Raw genomic sequence first — 18,853 nt, forward strand, 5'->3', positions numbered from 1 at the left:
GATGGTCTAATATGCGTTTTCATGTATGCTCATGCTCTGTGAAAAGAAGCATGAACAGCTTATATTCAAAGCTGTGTTTAGAAAAGAACCTTGGGGGGCACCTGAGTTGCACGGTCAGCTAAGCATCCACCTTTTGGTTTTGGCTCAGGTCTTGATCTCAGGGTCATAAGATAAAGCTCCATGTTAGGCTCCATGCAAGGGAGGAGTCTGCTTGAGATTTTCTTTCTCCCTCTCTCTCTGCCCCTCCCCCTGTCCTCATGCTTTCTCTCACCCTCTCTCTCTGTCTCTCTCTCAAATAAATAAATAAATCTTTGGAAGAAAAGAAAACAAAAGGAAAGAAAATAAAACAAAAGGAAAGAAATGAAAAGAGCCTTGGAATAAATGAAACAAGATGGGATCAGGAGGGAGACAAACCATAAAAGACTCTTAATCTCACAAAACAAACTGAGGGTTGCTGGGGGTGGGTAGGGACAGGGTAGTTGGGTTATGGACATTGGGGAAGGTATGTGCTATGGTGAGTGCTATGAAGTGTAAACCTGGTGATTCACAGACCTGTACCCCTGGGGCTAATATTATATTACATGTTAATTTAAAAATTTTTAAAAAGAAAAGAAAAGAGCTCTGGAACACTAGACTGACTTATCTACTATACAAGGAAATAAAGATAATGTCTTCCTCAGGAGCAGAGAGCAAAGCAGATGAGCTAGCAGTCCCCTTTAAAAGACTCCATTTTCCTGTACTCGGGCTTTCTCGAGTGTGATGAAAACCAAATGCATGTGTAGAATTAATCTGCAGCACCATGCTTGGAATAAGGTTGGAAAGCAAGGGGACCAAGGGAAACTGTTGCAATCAGGATATTCATGCTGCCTTCTGTGCCCTGCTCCCGCTTGCTCTCTCTAAATTAAATAAGTAAATCCTTAAAAAAAATAAAAACAAAACAGATTCAGAGATAGACACATAGATGACAGAAAACAGATGATAGATTAGATAGATGACAGATCTCTAAAAGTTGGATTATGTGATGAGCTCTGGGTGTTATACACAACTCATGAATCACTGAACACTACATCAAAAATAATGATGTACTATAGATTGACTAACTGAACTTAATAAAAAAAATAAAACTTGGTTTATTCTAAATCAAAAGCTCACCTATTCTCTAAATCAAAATAAATTTAGATATTCAGATTAGGATGGAGACAGGCAAGGGCCAACGGATTTCTATCCAAGTGGAGAAGGAAGTTAAGTTGTTTGGGCAGTCTGGCTACATGGCAGACAGGACAGCAGGACCAGTAGGTGGGGGCATTGCATAGGAACAGGGTGACGATTCAAAAGTCCTCATAGGCAGAGCAGAAATGGAAAATGGAAGAAAAACAACTATTATAAGAGGATACCAAGTTTTTGCCCTAGAGTGCCCTGGTACCTTCTCTCTGTCATTCTTACAATGTCTTTTTTTTTAAATTTTTTATTTTTTATAAACATATATTTTTATCCCCAGGGGTACAGGTCTGTGAATCACCAGGTTACACACTTCACAGCACTCACCAAAGCACATACCCTCCCCAATGTCCATAATCCCACCCCCTTCTCCCAAACCCCCTCCCCCCAGCAACCCTCAGTTTGTTTTGTGAGATTAAGAGTCACTTATGGTTTGTCTCCCTCCCAATCCCATCTTGTTTCATTTATTCTTATCCTACCCACTTAAGCCCCCATGTTGCAAATGACATATCAGATAAAGGACTAGTGTCCAGAATCTATAAAGAACTTAGCAAACTCAACACCCAAAGAACAAATAATCCAATCAATAAATGGGCAGAGGACATGAACAGACATTTCTACAAAGAAGACATCCAGATGGCCAACAGACACATGAAAAAGTGCTCCATATCACTCGGCATCAGGGAAATACAAATCAAAACCACAATGAGATATCACCTCACACCAGTCAGAATGGCTAAAATCAACAAGTCAGGAAATGACAGATGCTGGCGAGGATGCGGAGAAAGGGGAACCCTCCTACACTGTTGGTGGGATTACAATGTCTTTTTATTTATGTATTTTTTTACAATGTCTTTTGAAAATCCATATAGTTCATGGAGATTTTTATGTGTGAGTGCAGTCTTTTGAGAATGTACTCTGGAGCCTCAGTTTGACATCTGTCCTTCCACGCAGCAATGTCTAATTTTATGGGGAAGACTGAGGTGAGAACATAGGAGTTCCTGATAGTGTAAACTCCCGGAAATAAGGATAAATTCCTGAGAAATCTTTAGCCATTCAAGGCCGTGGAACTAGTACAGTAAAAAAAGATCTCTGCTAGGATACAGATAGACCCTGCTGATATCTGGGTCATGTGTACAACCAACAGAGTGACCCTAAAGATAATGTTTATATGATGAGATAAAGGAAGTAAAATAAATGGGTGTCCAGGGGAGCAGAGAGATCAAATTGGTGCTGCAAGGTTGGAATTGGATAGGTTGAACATTGGGGACACAGGTAAAATTCTTGGTGTGCTGTCCTGACCCAGTTGAGAGGTCGTGGTTGGAGGCAAGTCATTCCTCCCCTGCTGAGCTGCTGATTAAGTCCATATGTCAAACCACAGTGAGCCTTGTTCCATTGTAACCTGTCTCAATCCCATTCCGATCTCTTCAGCTCCACAGTAGCCTTGAAAACCAACCACCCTGCAACTACAGTAACAGTGAAAATCAGCAGCCTAGCAGCCACAGGAGGGGGCAAGAATGCTACTGGAACTCCCCAAAACTCAACCCCAGGGAACTTTCACTTTTTAACCTATCTGCCAGCTTACTGAAAATATATTCTCGTGGCTTTTCTCTCTTTGATCTGACTCTGAGCTTGCTCTGTGCATTTGGGCATTCACCAGAAACAATCAGTGGCCATTGTTTAACACTGCAGCCTTTGGAAGGTGACAGTGTGTGGGTATGTGATCCAGCAGCATAAGAAGAGGGCACACAGAAAGTGAGAGAACAGGATAAGAGGAGGTGATGGGAGGACCCAGAGGTTTGGGATATAGGGAGTGCAGATAAAGAGACAATGCAGGGGGATAAAAGGCAAAAGTTTAAATGTTGCTTAGGAGTTAAACTGCAAGGCCAGGCTTAGGATTACAAGGGGACAAAATGTGCAGGGAAAGTAAGGGCAAGGGAGTTATTAGGATCTGGGTGGAAAAGGTATACAGGATGGAATGGGAAAAGGGAATAATGGCAATGGAGAGATGGTGGGCAAGCATGATAAAATGTAAGAACTAAATCTATGAACCATCTTGATGACCTTGGATTTGATCATGGTTCCTTAGACATAACAACAAAAGCACAATCAACAGGTGAAAAAATATATAAATCGGACTTCATTATAACTAAAACATTAGTACATCAAAAAACACTATCAGGGGGCGCCTGGGTGGCTCAGTGGGTTAAAGCCTCTGCCTTCGGCTCAGGTCATGATCCCAGGGTCCTGGGATCGAGCCCAGCATCGGGCTCTCTGCTCAGCAGGGAGCCTGCTTCCCCTTCTCTCTCTGCCTGCCTCTCTGCCTACTTGTGATCTCTCTCTGTCAAATAAATAAATAAATAAATCTTTATTTAAAAAAAAAAAAAAAAACACTATCAGGAGAGTGACAGACACCATACAGGAGAACACACTTGCCAATCATATATCTGGTAAGATGGTAGTGTCTATAATATAAAGAACTCTTATATCTCAACAAGACAGAAACAGAATTTGAAAATGGATAAAGGATTAAAGAGATATTTCTCTGAAGAAAATATGCAGATGGCAAGAAGCACATGAAAAGATGCTCAGTGCCATTAGTCATCTGGGAAATGCAAATCAAAACCGCAATGAGTCACACCCATTCGAATGGCTCCTATAAAAACAAAAAATTTTTGTGAGAGCGTAGAGAAATTGCAACACTTGATCATTTCTGGTGGAGATGTAAAATTGTGCATCTGCTATAGAAAATAGTACGGCAGCCCTTCACAAAATTAAACATAAAATTACTGTATGATCCAGCAATTTCATTTCTGGGTATACCAGAAGTGGTAAGGAAAGGGGAAAGAATTCCTCTTTCCAGAAGAATGGGAAGCAGTAATTCAAAAAGGTATGAATGAGATGCACTCGAAACGGACAGAAGGGAGCACTGGGTGTTATAGGCAAACACTGAATCATGGAACACTACATCAAAAACTAATGATGGGGGCGCCTGGGTGGCTCAGTGGGTTAAAGCCTCTGCCTTCGGCTCGGGTCATGATCCGAGGGTCCTGGGATGGAGCCCCACGTCGGGCTCTCTGCTCAGCAGGGAGCCTGCTTCCTCCTCTCTCTCTCTCTCTCTCTCTCTCTCTGCCTGCCTCTCTGCCTACTTGTAATCTCTGCCTGTCAAATAAATAAATAAATAATCTTAAAAAAAAAAAAAACTAATGATGTACGGTATGGTGACTAACATAACAAAAGAAATAAAAATAAAATAAAATAAGCTGGATACTCTTAACAGCCAGAGTAAATGAGGCAGAAAAACGAATTAGTGATCTAGAAAATAAGCTGATATGGGATAGGCATCCAGAAGCACATGAGAACATGAGCATTTGGCCCTAACTCTGTTTTTCTAGGCCATGGTGCCCTACATTCTCAGAGAGTAGACCTCAACTACAAAACATCCTCTTTGCTAGCCTAATCACATGCTAGCCTAATCACAACCCACATCCTAGATGAGCCCTGGACAGAGCCCTGTAAAAAACCTGCTGTCTCCTGCTATAGCGGGCCAAAAATTGACTTCTCCCCCTCCGGTATCCCCCCATGGGTACAGCTGCAACCCTCTCACATCCTTAAAAACCCCAGCCTGACAGAAACTCAGGGCCAACATTCTTCTAGATATCTGGCCCCTCTCCTCCCTTGCGGAGTGAATAAACTCTCTCCTGCTCATCACAGCGCTTGCGCAGCTCTTTGCCTTCAGTGTCACTGGCCATCCTAAAGCAGTATTTCTTACCTGGATGAATTCCCCGATGTCTGATGAGACATGACTTCCGGGCAAAGGTTTTCCTACATCCGCCCCATTCATAGTGCTTCTCCCCAAGGTGAGTTCTCTGATAGATAATTAGGTACATTCTTGAGTAAAGCATCTTCCACAGTCTCTGAGTTCACAGGATTTCTCACCTGATGTGAGCACATGAGACTCACACACAGCCACCATGTGCAGAATGTTTAGTGAGGTAGCTTGCTGAAGAGAGCTTTCCTACACTTGCTGCACATGAAGAGTTTCACCACAAAGTGACTACTCTGAGGTACAATGAGATATGACTTCTGAGAGAAGACTTCCCCACACTGATCAAACATAATGTGGTATGCCAGATGGAATCCTAGAAAAGAAAAAGGACAGTAGGTGAAACAGTAATATAGACTTTAGTTAATGATAATGTAACAATATTAGCTCATTCACTGAAACAAGTGTAACACATTAATGTTAGATGTTAACTGGATGTAACAAATATACCACATTAAAGTCAAATGTTAACTGGAAACTGGATGTGGGATGTATGGGAACTCTTTGTATCATCTATGCACATTTTTCTTTCTGTAAATCTAAAACTGGCCTGAAAAATATAGTTTAGAGGGGAAAAAAAATTAACCATAGCCAGGCTACAGAACAGCTAGTATACAAGGGGAAGGAATACGGTACCTGGGTTACTCAGTCGGTTAATGTTCAACTCTTGATTTCAGCACAGGTCATGATCTCAGGGTCATGGGATCAAGCACCACATTGGGCTCCACATGCAGCACATAGTGTCTGCTTGAGATTCTCTCTCTCCCTTTCCTTCTGCGCCTCCCCAGGCTTGTGTGCTCTCTCTGAATAAATATTTTTTTAATTTTTTTAAATAAAAAGGAAGGACATAAGGAATTATTGGGGTATGAAAATAGTTTCCATTTCTGATCTGTATAATGAAAGAAGAGCAGCACAGGGGAGGTATTCTGGAGGCAAGCAAATATGGGCCTACAGGCCAAATGTGACGATTGTCAACTTGGGAAACACCAGCATAGAACCGATACCATCAGCTTTCAGAGGGAAGAAATTACTGAGGGAGTTACAATAAAAGTCAAGAACAGAAAATGGAGAACAGAAAAGCCAAGAACAGAAAGTGGGAAACTGTTAGAATATGAAGACCTAGGACTAGTTCATTTTTTGCTGCTCTTCTGATAATGGCAAGCAACTTCTGCAGCTGTTTTTTCCAGTGACAATTCTTCTGTGTCCAAATCTGCAATATGTGGTCTCCAGTCAAGAGCATCTTCAGAAAAGATGAATTCCTAGTCCCATGACACCTCTCCTCCTCACTTCATTTATCATTAATGGGAAGCTGGGAACTATGGATTCAGGAGAAAATTCACTTTAGGTGGAACAGTAATGATGGTCACTTCTGAGTGCTCAACCAAAATGGCATGTCCGTAGGCTCTAACCAGTGCTGCTAGGCCAAAAGCTGAATGGAGCAGGCAGGAGGATCTTGGTGGCTTCTGAGCACATATATACCAAGAGCTCCACCAAGATGCTGAGAAAACCTGAAAACACAATGACCACTTCTGAGATACTCTCAATATTTCCTCTAAAAGCATGTTCTGGGGTTACCTGAGGGTAGATCAACTTGCTAGTCATTATGAGTTTTACCCAAGCACATAAGATTTGAGGGGAAATATGCCTGGTTTTAGTCCCAGTTAGTCTATATACTTGCTTAGGGCCTTCTTAGCAATAATTAAGTGAGTCACAAAAACCACTACTTCTCTGACACACAGCCTTTGTAATAGTTAAAACATGGATAAAGATACAGAACTCACAGGTATCAAATATGTCACAGTGCCTTTTAGTAATAACAATTTCTAGTAACATTGGAGGGAAATAATGTATTAGTTAATAAACAAGCAATATACAGTTTTTTTTAATTTCGTCCTCAATTATTCCTATGTTAAAACAAAGGAAACTAGAATAGAGAGTAGAAAGACTACCTAAAAGCAAGCCATTTTGCTAAATAAAATAACATAAACTCAAGAATATTTCTGAAAAACTTCAAGGGAATTTCCAAGATTATAAACAAGGTGATCTTCTAAATCACTGCATACAACAAAAGCTAAAATGCATAACCTATGCAGTAGGAATTATAAGGTAAAATAAACTAAAAGGAAACAAATGATTTTTTAAAAAGCAAGATTTAAAATGGAGTGAGAGACAGTACTGGGTTGAGACAGCAAACGCAAATAGGAAAGATGACCATTAAAAGGCAAAGCTGAGGGGAGGAAAGACAGTGGAAGAGTAGGGACTCCTGTTTCTGAGTTCAGCTGGATTCCCTATCAAACCATTTTGAACACCCAATGAAATCAGCCTGAGACATAAGAATACACATCTGGATTTCTACAAGCAGAAAAGCAACAGCTTTTTGCAAGGTAGGACATGGGGAGTGGTGAATCTTTGGGGAGATACTGGAAAATAAACAAGGGGAGCAAGTCTCCATAAGCTGGCTACTAGAAACTGATATAACACCAGAGCACAGAATCGGAACCCTTGGAAATCTGCTCTAGTGAGAGACTCCCTCTCTGAAAGGGGCTCTGGAAATGAAAAGGCATAATTCTAGTAGGGCATTGGGGTCTTGGGATACGAGGAGCCACAGAGTGAAAAGGGGGGTGCCTGAACCGGTAGTCTCCAAGCAGTGGAGCCAGGAAGCAGGTTATGGTCAATGGGCTTAGGAAGAGACTCTTAGTTGCCATGGTGCTAAGCCTGGGGGTTGATGATCACACACTCCCTGAGCAGCCTAAAAAAGTCTGGAACCTGTGCCCGACCAGGCAAAAACTCGCAAGGCGGCAGAGGCCTGGAAAGGACATCAGAGCAACAGCTAGACGTGATCCAGAAGCTTTGGGTGCACACAGGAGCCTGCCGCCACTTGTAGTTTTAGTCACAGGGTATAGTGGCACTTCTGGGCCCCTGGGACTATCTTTGGAAAAGCTTCGGTGGGCATGCACCATGGGAGTCTGCAGTTTCCAGTGGCACCTAGAGAAGAGGAGACTGTCCTGGAGGGTTTATTGAAGAGGGCAGACCGTGAATTTTCTGCTCTGGGCCAGAGGTTTGGGTGAGGCCATTTTTGCTGATCCTCTGAAGAGGCACAAAAAGCCTCCAGGAAACAAAAGTCATGCAGAACATGGGCTTCCACTGATCCCACCCTCCTTACAGTGGGTGGGGAAACTGCACCAGCCATGTTACCTAAGAAACAGCGGCAGATCTCTCCCTTTTCATTCATAATTTTATGTATTTGAGCTTTCTCTCTTTTCTTTTGGATTAGTGTCACCAATGGTTTATCGATCTTCTTGATTCTTTCAAAAAACCAGCTTCTAGTTTCATTGATACGTTCTACTGTATCTCTGGTTTCTACCTCATCGATCTCAGCTCTAATCTTGATGATTTCCCTTCTTATGTGTGGAGTTGGTTTGATTTGTTGTTGATTTTCCAGTTCTTTAAGGTGTAGAGACAGCTGCTATGTTCTGGATTTTTCAATTTTTTTGAGGGAGGCTTGGATGGCTATGTATTTCCCCCTTAGGACAGCCTTTGCTGTATCCCATAGGTTTTGAACTGAAGTGTCTTCATTCTCATTGGTTTCCATGAATTGTTTTAGTTCTTCCTTGATTTCCTGGTTGATCCAAGTATTCTTTTTTTTTTTTTTTTTTAAGATTCCATTCACTTATTTGACAGGCAGAGAGGCAGGCAGAGAGAGAGAGAGAGAGAGCTGGAAGCAGGCTCCCTGCTGAGCAGAGAGCCCTATGCAGGGCTCAATCCCAGGACCCCGGGATCATGACCTGAGCTGAAAGAAGAGGCTTTAACCCACTGAGCTACCCAGGTGCCCCTGATCCAAGCATTCTTAAGTAAGGTGGTCTTTAGCTTCCAGGTGTTTGAGTTCCTTCTGAACTTTTCCTTGTGATTGAGCTCCAGTTTCAAAGCATTGTGATCTGAGAATGTGGGGAATAATCTCAGTCTTTTGGTACCAGTTGAATCCTGATTTGAGACCCAGTATGTGGTCTATTCTGGAGAAAGTTCCATGTGCACTTGAGAAGAATGAGTATTCTGTTGTTTTAGGGTGGAATGTTCTGTATATATCTATGAGGTCCATCTTGTCCAATGTGTCATTCAATGCTCTTGTTTCTATATTGATTTTCTGCTTCGACGATCCGTCTATTTCTGAGAGAGGCCTGTTAAGATCTCCAACGATTAGTGTATTCATATCAATATGACTCTTTATCTTGATTAACAGTTTTCTTATGTAATTGGCTGCTCCCATATTGGGGGTATAGATATTTACAATGGTTAGATCATCTTGGTGGATAGTCCCTTTAAGAATGATGTAGTGGGAGGAGATCAGGTGACACAACCAGCTGACGCCCATAGAGGAAGACCCTGTGGCTAGGGCTCTTGTAGCCACGGTTGCCCGGCTGGGGAGTCGAGCCTTGCTATCATCGTCAGAATGTCGGGCAAAGACCGAATTGAAATCTTTCCCTCGCGCATGGCACAGACCATCATGAAGGCTCGATTAAAAGGAGCACAGACAGGTCGAAACCTCCTGAAGAAAAAATCTGATGCCTTAACTCTTCGATTTCCACAGATCCTAAAGAAGATAATAGAGACTAAAATGTTGATGGGTGAAGTGATGAGAAAAGCTGCCTTCTCACTTGCTGAGGCCAAGTTCACAGCAGGGGACTTCAGCACCACAGTTATCCAGAATGTTAATAAAGCCCAAGTGAAGATCCAAGCTAAGAAAGATAACGTAGCAGATGTTACTTTGCCAGTGTTTGAACATTACCATGAAGGAACTGATAGTTACGAGCTGACTGGTTTAGCCAGAGGTGGGGAACAGTTGGCTAAATTAAAGAGGAATTACGCCAAAGCAGTGGAATTACTGGTGGAACTAGCTTCACTGCAGACTTCCTTTGTTACTTTGGATGAAGCCATTAAGATCACCAACAGGCGGGTAAATGCCATTGAACATGTTATCATTCCCCGGATTGAACGTACCCTTGCTTATATCATCACAGAGCTGGATGAGAGGGAGCGAGAAGAGTTCTATAGGTTAAAGAAAATACAGGAGAAGAAAAAGATTCTCAAGGAAAAATCGGAGAAAGACTTGGAGCAACGGAGGGCAGCTGGCGAGGTGATGGAGCCTGCTAATCTTTTGGCTGAAGAGAAGGATGAGGATCTTCTGTTTGAATAATCTTTCCTGCTCTGGTTATTTCATAAGCCCTAACATGGCACCATCTTAAATCACGATGTGTAGGTTTGGTATGTGTGGCTGTTTATTTTTTGGCCTAAGAATTCACTGGTGGTTAAATTTTCCTGGATGTTGGTTTTGGGACTACCTTTGCAAAATCCTAATCAGCAACCATTTATTACTTGAGATTTGTAGAATCTCAAAGGAACCTGTAGAATTTATTCGGCAGAAGCAGTACCCTGTTCCATGTACATCTGTTCAAGTGATCTGCTTACCAAGCATATTAGGAAATTCCCCTTAGGAAATAGCAGTGGCCTTGGGCCAGCTGTTGCTGTAGCAGCCTGCTTCCTTCCTGCTCCGACACTGGGGCACTGTTGTCTGAGAGTGCTGCCGCCGTCCTGTGTAACCCTGGTGCTTCCTCTCAAGCTTTATGAAACCTTCACTATTTTTCCTTGCATGACAGGTCTCTGTCCTATCTGTCATGGGAGTTCTGCCAATTTTAATGTGATTATGGTATAAACAGTAAAATGATAAAAAAAAAAAAGAATGATGTAGTGTCCTTCTGTATCTCTGACTACAGTCTTTAGTTTAAAATCTAATTTGTCTGATAGGAGAACCACTACCCCGGCCTTCTTTTGAGGCCCATTGGCATGAAAGATGCTTCTCCATCCCTTCACTTTCAGTCTGGGTGTATCTTTAGGTTTAAAATGGGTCTCTTGTAGACAACATATAGATGGGTCCTGTCTTTTTATCCAGTCTGCAACCCTGTGCCGTTTTATGGGCGCATTTAGGCCATTCACATTGAGGGTGATTATTGATAGATACGTTTTTATTGACATCGTGTTACCATTGAAGTCTTTCTTTCTGTAGATTGTCTCTATATTTCTGTTCAATGTTATTCTTGGGCTTTTTCTTCCTTTAAAGAAACCCCCTTAATATTTCCTGCAATATTGGCTTGGTGGTTGCATAGTCTTTTAAGCCTTGCCGGTCTTGGAAACTCTTTATCTCTCCATCCATTTTGAATGTCAGTCTTGCTGGATAAAGTATTCTTGGCTGCATGTTCTTCCCATTCAGTGCCCTGAATATATCTTGCCAGCCCTTTCTGGCTTGCCAGGTCTCTGTGGAAAGGTCTGACGTTATTCTGATGGGCTTTCCTCTGTACGTAAGGATCTCCTTTGTCCTAGCTGCTTTCAAGAGGTTCTGCCTACAATTATAATTCTTCATTCTTACTATTAGGTGTCTCGAGGACTTCCGAGATTCTGTAATCTTGGGGGGAAACCTTTCGGCCTCTAGTACATGAACGCTGGTTCAATTCATGAGATTCGGAAAATTTTCATGAAGAGCTTGTTCCACTATATCTTCTAGATTTCTTTCTTTCTCCTCCCCTTCAGGGATTCCAATAATTCTGATGTTGGAATGTTTCATGGCATCATTTATTTCCCTGATTCTGTTTTCGTGGCTTCTAAGCTGTTTGTTCCAGGCTTCCTCCTGATCCTTTCTCTCTATCTGTTTGTCCTCCAGATCACTAATTCTATCTTCTGTCTCAGTTATTCTAGCATTGAGAGAATTTAGATTAGTTTGGAACTCATTGAGAGCATTGTGAAGCTCATCCCTGGTAGCTTTCAGCTCTTCCCTAATATTGAAAACATGATCTCTGGTCGTTTTCAGTTCGGCCCTAATCAATACCATTTGGTCACCCATGGCTTTCTCCAACCTAGCTATTTCTTAGATAATTGTTAGCCTGAATTCCCTTTCTGACATATTGTCTATGTTGATAGCCGTTAGCTCTGTTGCAGAAGGTCCATCCTCTGTATTTTTCTTCTGTTAGGCATTCCTCCTCCTAGTCATTTTGGTGAGAGATGGCTGAACAGATGTAGCTGGATGTATCGACTATGGTGCAATCAAGGTGCACCCTGAAACGCTTCTGAGCAATCAGGGTTCCCCACCCAAATGAGAGGAAAAAGAAAAGGAAAAGAAAAAAAGAGAGAGGGAGAGAGACAGGAACAAAAGGTGAGATAAAAGAGAAGGTTCAGCCCAAATGGGCCCCAAGGTAAGATTTATGAAGTATACAAACAAACACAGACAAACAAAAAGACTGATAAAATTATATGATAAGATAATATATATATATGTATATATATATATATGCAAATAAAGGAAGAAACTCGTCAAAAAGAACCCCGAGTATAAGACTTATATACTATCAGGACAAACACAAAAACACAGAAATACTGGTGGAAGAAAAAGATGGGAGAGTGGTTGTAAATTCTCAGTGTGGGTGAGGAAGGTTGTTTTGATTCTTCCTGGAAGTATCTTGATATCTTTGTTAAAGGACTCAACTTTCCTAAGATAAAGGGGGATTAGGAATTGGTTTACCTATAGGGGTAGCATTGATTGGGGAAAGGGGATTACCTTGAAGTTTAACTCTATATGAATATTTGAAAATAAAAATTTAAAAAAGGAATAAACTAGACTAAACAGGAAAAATATACATTGGAAAAAAGACAGTCTCTTCAATAAATGGTGCTGGGAAAACTGGGCAGCTATATGTAGAAGAATGAAACTCGACCATTCTCCTACACCATACACAAAGATAAACTCAAAATGGATAAAAGACCTCAACGTGAGACAGGAATCCATCAGAATCCTAGAGGAGAACATAGGCAGTAATCTCCTTGATATCAGCCACAGCAACTTCTTTCAAGATATGTCTCCAAAGGCAAAGGAAACAAAAGCGAAGATAAACTTTTGGGACTTCATCAAGATCAAAAGCTTCTGCACAGCAAAGGACACAGTCAAGAAAACAAAGAGGCAACCCATGGAATGGGAGAAGATATTTGCAAATGACAGTACACACAAAAGGTTGATATCCAGGATCTATAATGAACTCCTCAAACTCAACACATACAAAACAGGCAATCATATCAAAAAATGGGCAGAAGATATGGACAGACACTTCTCCAATAAAGACATACAAATGGCTATCAGAAACATGAAAAATGTTCATCATCACTAGCCATCAGGGAGATTCAAATTAAAGCTACATTGAAATATCACCTTCCACCAGTTAGAATGGCCAAAGTTAGCAAGACAAGAAACAACATGTGTTGGAGGGGATGTTGAAGGGGAACCCTCTTCCACTGTTGGTGGGAATGCAAGTTGGTGCAGCCTCTTTGGAGAACAGTGTGGAGATTCCTCAAGAAATTAAAAATAGAACTTCCCTATGACCCTGCCATTGCACTCCTGGGTATTTACCCCAAAGATACAGATGTTGTGAAAAGAAGGACCATCTGCACCCCAATGTTTATAGCAGCAATGGCCATGGTCGCCAAACTGTGGAAAGAACCAAGATGCCCTTCAATGGACAAATGGATAAGGAAGATGTGGTCCATATACACTATGGAGTATTATGCCTCCATCAGAAAGGATGAATACCCAACTTTTGTAGCAACATGGACGGGGCTGGAAGAGATTATGCTGTGTGAAATAAGTCAAGCAGAGAGAGTCAATTATCTTATAGTTTCACTTATTTGTGAAGCATAACAAATAGCATGGAGGACATGGGGAGTTAGAGAGGAGAAAGGAGTCGGGGAAATTGGAAGGGGAGGTGAACCATGAGTATAGACTCTGAAAAACAATCTGGGGGTTTTGAAGGGGTGGGGGGTGGGAGGTCGGGGTACCAGGTAGTGGGTATTATAGAGGGCATGGATTGCATGGAGCACTGGGTGTGGTGCAAAAATAATGAATACTTTTATGCTGAAAAGAAAAAATAAATTAAAAAAGAAACAGCGGCAGAGGACAGTCTGGAAGAACAGGTGGATCGCAGCCCTACGGATCCTGTAATACCGTAATATCCCAATGTCAGGGGAAAATAGTATATTGAGCTCTAGGTGCTGCCTCACAACTTGTTTATTTTTCAGATAAAATTCTCCTTTTCTTTTTTTATCTTTTTCTTATGCTTTTTCTTTTTAGATCATATGCTTCATTTTACTCCTTTTTTCACTCTACTCAATATGTTATATATGGTTCACTTTCCTTGTAATTTGGGGATGTAGTATCCTCTAACACACAGACCAAAATTCATGAAGAACAACTGGAACACCCTGCTTTGTCCATCCTGAGTGAGTATAGTCTCCCCATTTTTTTCTTTTCTTTTTTACTTTTCAAATTTTTTTTAAAGATTTTATGTATTTATTTGACAGAGATCACACAAGTAGGCAGAGAGGTAGGCAGAGAGAGAGAGGAAGGTAAGCAGGCTCCCTGCTGAGCAGAGGGCCTGATGTGGGACTTGATCCCAGGACCCTGGGACCATGACCTAAGCCAAAGGCAGAGGCTTAACCCACTGAGCCACCCAGGCGCCCTTACTTTTTTTAAATTTTATTCTTGGGTTTCATTTTGGCTTTATTTTTCAATGGTGACTTCCAACCGACTACTCCAGATGTGCCTAGGATGCACCTTGCTTGGGTTGTGGTTGATATTTTGGACTCTGTTCATTCACTCAACCATCCCTTGACAGAATGACTAAGAACTCCCAACAAAGAAAAGAACCAGAGACGCTAACAGCTGAGCAGGGTGACCTACCTTGGGCTCACCCCCAGGGTCCTGAGACCATGACCTGAGCCAAGGCGGACACTTAACCGACTTAACCAGACCCCCTTTAAGTCTGAAATCTTGGCCAGAAACGCCTTCGCTAACACCCTGCATCCCAAGTTTCTCCATGTCCGAGCCCCGCAGGGAAGCATGAACCTGATAACACACCTGATACACACCTGATACACATCTCTACCATTCCAGCTCTTCCTCACCACGCCCCGCAAGTAGAATCACTCATGCCGACACAGACGCAGACAGTCGGGCCTTCAGCCATTAATTTCTTTAAACGCTTAAAAACACGGACCCCACCCTGGGTGGCTCAGTGGGTTAAGCCTCTGCCTTCACTCAGGTCATGATCTCAGGGTCCTGGGATCAAGCCCCGCGTTGGGCTCTCTGCTCAGCAGGGAGCCTGCTTCCTCCTTCTCTCTATGCCTTGTCTCTCTGCCTATCTAGGAGCCTCACTCCGGAGAAACCCACCTGACGCTGAACTTCGGTAGACTCCACCTGCCGCTACCAGAGATTGAACTCACTTCCCAAATAACCCAGTCCCGGCGCCCCCCGCTGTTGCTAGAGACGCATCAGGTGTGTCTTCAACCTCGTTGGGTTCAGGCAGCCGGGTTCTGGCCCGGGATGCAGTTCTGTGACCTACGTGGCCACGCCCCCCGCTGTGGTCTGGGTCCAAAAGACCGTAGCGGGGGCTGCCGCTTAGGGCCCAAAGACGACGCTGAAGTCGATTTGGGGTATCTCCTTGCCTTTTCCGCCTTCTCGTTGGCTACAGCTCTGTGATGAGTAAGTTTGCAGAGGCAGACCCTACTCAAGGCCCGCATCACCCTGTGGTTTTTCTGGTTAGTCTTTTGGAAGGATGGCGGCGCCTGTGAGCCCTTACAGAGGAGCACCGTGGGGGCGGCCATCTTTGCAGGGAGTGCGGTTCCGCTGGGTGGGGAAGACCTGGACAGCTAAGGACTAGAGGACACGAGGACTCTTCGCCTACGGGCGGTGTGGGAGCCGAGGCCTTAAAGGGGTAGCGGTCAGACCATGGAGGAAGTATGGGAGACTTCTAGTCCTGGTGAGATTTGAGAATGGGGTGGAGTGGAGGTGAGAACAATAGTGCAGTTCTGTTAGGTGGGTCGGAGACCCTAGATAGGGCTGAGCGAATGGTGGAGGGCGGGGCTGCGGAAATAGATGCCCTCGGAGACCTGTCTAGGGCGCCCCATCCAGTAGGGAAAGGAGATGGGTGAGGCTTCAGATATATGCAAGTGTTTCCCCAAAATACCCAGCCCGGGAGAGTGATCAGGTGATCAGATATGCTATTGCCTTGTTTGGCATCATTTCCAAGTAAAATAAACATACTTAAGAAATACTAGCCATTATTGTATGCAGGCAAAAGAGGTGGGGGGGGGGAGTGGAGAGGGTATAATCCGTGTAGGGGCTTGGTTGGCCAGAGGGAGTCATTTTGTGTTCATGTAGTGAACTTAGATTGACCCTATGCAGTAATCTTAGATTGACCCTGCCCCTCCCAGAGGAACTTACTTGCAAAGCCTAGATACAAGGGCGGGTCAGGCCAGGTGAAGACATCCAATAAGTGGGGCGCGCATATATCTACCAGGGTAAATTGAAATTCAATTGGCCAGCCGTGTGTTACCTAGCAGTTGCTTTTTTTTTTTTTTTTTTCTGTGTGTGGCAGACCTAGCATGACTGTGCAGTTTTCCTGTGTATTGCAATCTCATTGGCCACCTGTGTGTGGGCCGGGCTCAACCACCCCTATAAAGGTTAGTTTGCGAGACTGAGGAGGAGGAGTCGGAGAGCTCTCAGAGCTGCTAGCAGCCTCGCCACTACCCGAGCCCCGGCCTTGCCACCCAGAACTGCAGCGCTCCATAGCGGCGCCGCGGGGAACGGTCTCGCCACCCCCAGCCACAGCCTCGGGGCCAAGCAGCCTCGCCACCACTGAGCCAAGGCCCCACCGCAAACAGCCTCGCCACCCCCAGCGGCCTTGCTGCCCTGAACCTCGAGCCACCCCGAGCCACAAGCAATCTTGTTGCCCCCAGCCGCACCCCCGCTGCGAGGGGCCTCGCCAGAGCTGTGTCATTTCGGGAGCGGCTTCCTCAACGTGAGGCCTCCTCGGTGATAGGCCTACTCAGGAGCAGAATTGTCTGGGGGAGAGGCCTCGTCTAGAGCAGCCCCATCAGGGAACGGCCTCCTCCAGAGCGGCCTTCGCTGGGGAGTGGCCCTGTCGGTGTGCGACCTTGTCATCCAGCGGCCCTGTCCGGAGCGGCCTCACTGGCAAGCGGCCTCGTCTGGAGCGGTGGCCTCTTCTGGGGACCAGCCTTGTCAGAGTAGCGTCATGGGGAGCAGAGTCTGTGTCATCGGGGTTGTCCTCCTTGTCATTGTCGCTGTTGTCGTTGCCTCTTCGTTGTCGGGAGCGGCCTCCTCCGGGGAGCGGCTTCTTCCATAGTGGCCTCTTCTTGCGAGCGGCCTCGTCTTGGGAGCGGCCTCTTCCGGAGTGGCCTCATCTGGAGTGGCCTTCTTGGGAGTGACCTTGTCAGGGTCATCGTCGTTGTCTCTTCGTAAAAGATATCCCCTACCAGTCAGTTTGATTTTTGATGTTTGGCGCAAAATAAAGCTTTGTTTGATTTTCGCTTTGTGTCAGTCTCATTCCTTTGATCACGGACCCTAACAACCCGTACATCTTTTTTTCATGGTATTTTAGAACTATCTGTACAGTTTTAATTTGTCATTCTCCCTGACCTAAAACTTCTAATGGTAAGAATCCTTTAAAATTCTCTTTATAAGGAGTACCTGGGTGGCTCAGTCGGTTGAGCACTGACTGGATTTTGGCTCAGGTCCTGAGCTCAGGGTTGCGAGACTGAGCCCAGACTCCGCACTCAGTGGGGAATCACTTGAGATTCTCTCTTTCCCTCTGCCCCTCGCACTCTCCCTCACTTGGGCTCTCTCTCTAAAATAAGAAATCTTTTTTTAAAAAAATAGGAAACATAGAAATTTTGGTAATGTTTTAATTTTTTTTTTCTTTTTGAAGATTTCTATTGTTTGAGAGAGAGCCAGGGGAAGGGTAGAGAGAATTTCAAGCAGACTCACCAAGGAGTAGGAGCTAGAGGCAGGGATAATCCTAAGAGCCTGAGATACTGACCTGAGCAGAAATCTAGAGTCTGCCACTTAACCAACTGAGCCACCCAGGCAGCCCAAGTAATTTTTGCTTACGAAAGCAATTTTTAAAGAACAGAAGATTCCCAGAAACTGGCAGCGCGTGAGGGGTGGCTATTACCCACCAGAGGGAAATAGCAGCTGGAACAACCCAAATTGGGATTGGAGCCTTGGAAAAAAGCCAGCAAGGCCAACAAAATCAAAGTCTGGGCAAAAGGCCAAAAAAGCAACCAAAATCAAGGCCAACAAACCTAGAGCCAATGAGAAAGGCAGCACCTGAATCCTTCCAGATATACTGTGAGGGCGGTGGTGGGAAGTAATTGTTTTTAGGGTAAAGAGTACGGAAAATTAGGTGTTTGTCAGGCCGTTGTCCTAGACTCCGCCTCAGAGATTCTGGTTTAGGATGCATGGGGTGTGATTTAGGAGTTTGCATTCTTTTAAGTTTCTCAGAGGATGTGAGACAAGAGGCCTGTCATAATCATTAGAAATAATTGTAAACTGTTCTGTGGTTACAAATATTAGGATGGGTGATTCCCCTCACTACTTCTGTCTTGGCTCAAATTATAGCCAAATAGCCCATGGGTGTGTGGGTGGCAGGCAGAGAAGAGCCTGTCCTGTTGCAACCTATACATTACTGTCAATTAGTATTACTAGGCTTTTTCCTCACAGTATTTATCACTTCCTAAGATTAGGTAATCCACTGTCTCCCCCTCACTAGACTGTAAGGTCCATAAAGGCTGTGCTGTTGCCCATTTTGTTCAGTAATGTTTCCTCAGCGAGCTTCAGAATGTATCTGAAGGAATGAATACCAATAACCAGGCATTTCTGATTGAATGCTGAGACAGGCACAAGACAGGAAGTTTCTTTTC

General features: G+C 43.9%; 1 long non-coding RNA gene and 1 pseudogene across 2 annotated transcripts in view; both read left to right on the forward strand.

Moving 5' to 3' along the window:
* Positions 1-18,853, forward strand: part of LOC309852832 — a 642,903-nt gene that overhangs the window by 433,856 nt on the left and 190,194 nt on the right. The window lies entirely within an intron of this gene.
* Positions 9,399-10,303, forward strand: LOC309852802 (V-type proton ATPase subunit D pseudogene; annotated as a pseudogene). Its single transcript has one exon. The product of its transcript is annotated as a V-type proton ATPase subunit D pseudogene (transcript).

The sequence above is a fragment of the Mustela nivalis genome (genome assembly GCF_964662115.1).
Source record: "Mustela nivalis genome assembly, chromosome: 18".
In the NCBI taxonomy this organism is placed as follows: Eukaryota; Metazoa; Chordata; class Mammalia; order Carnivora; family Mustelidae; genus Mustela; species Mustela nivalis.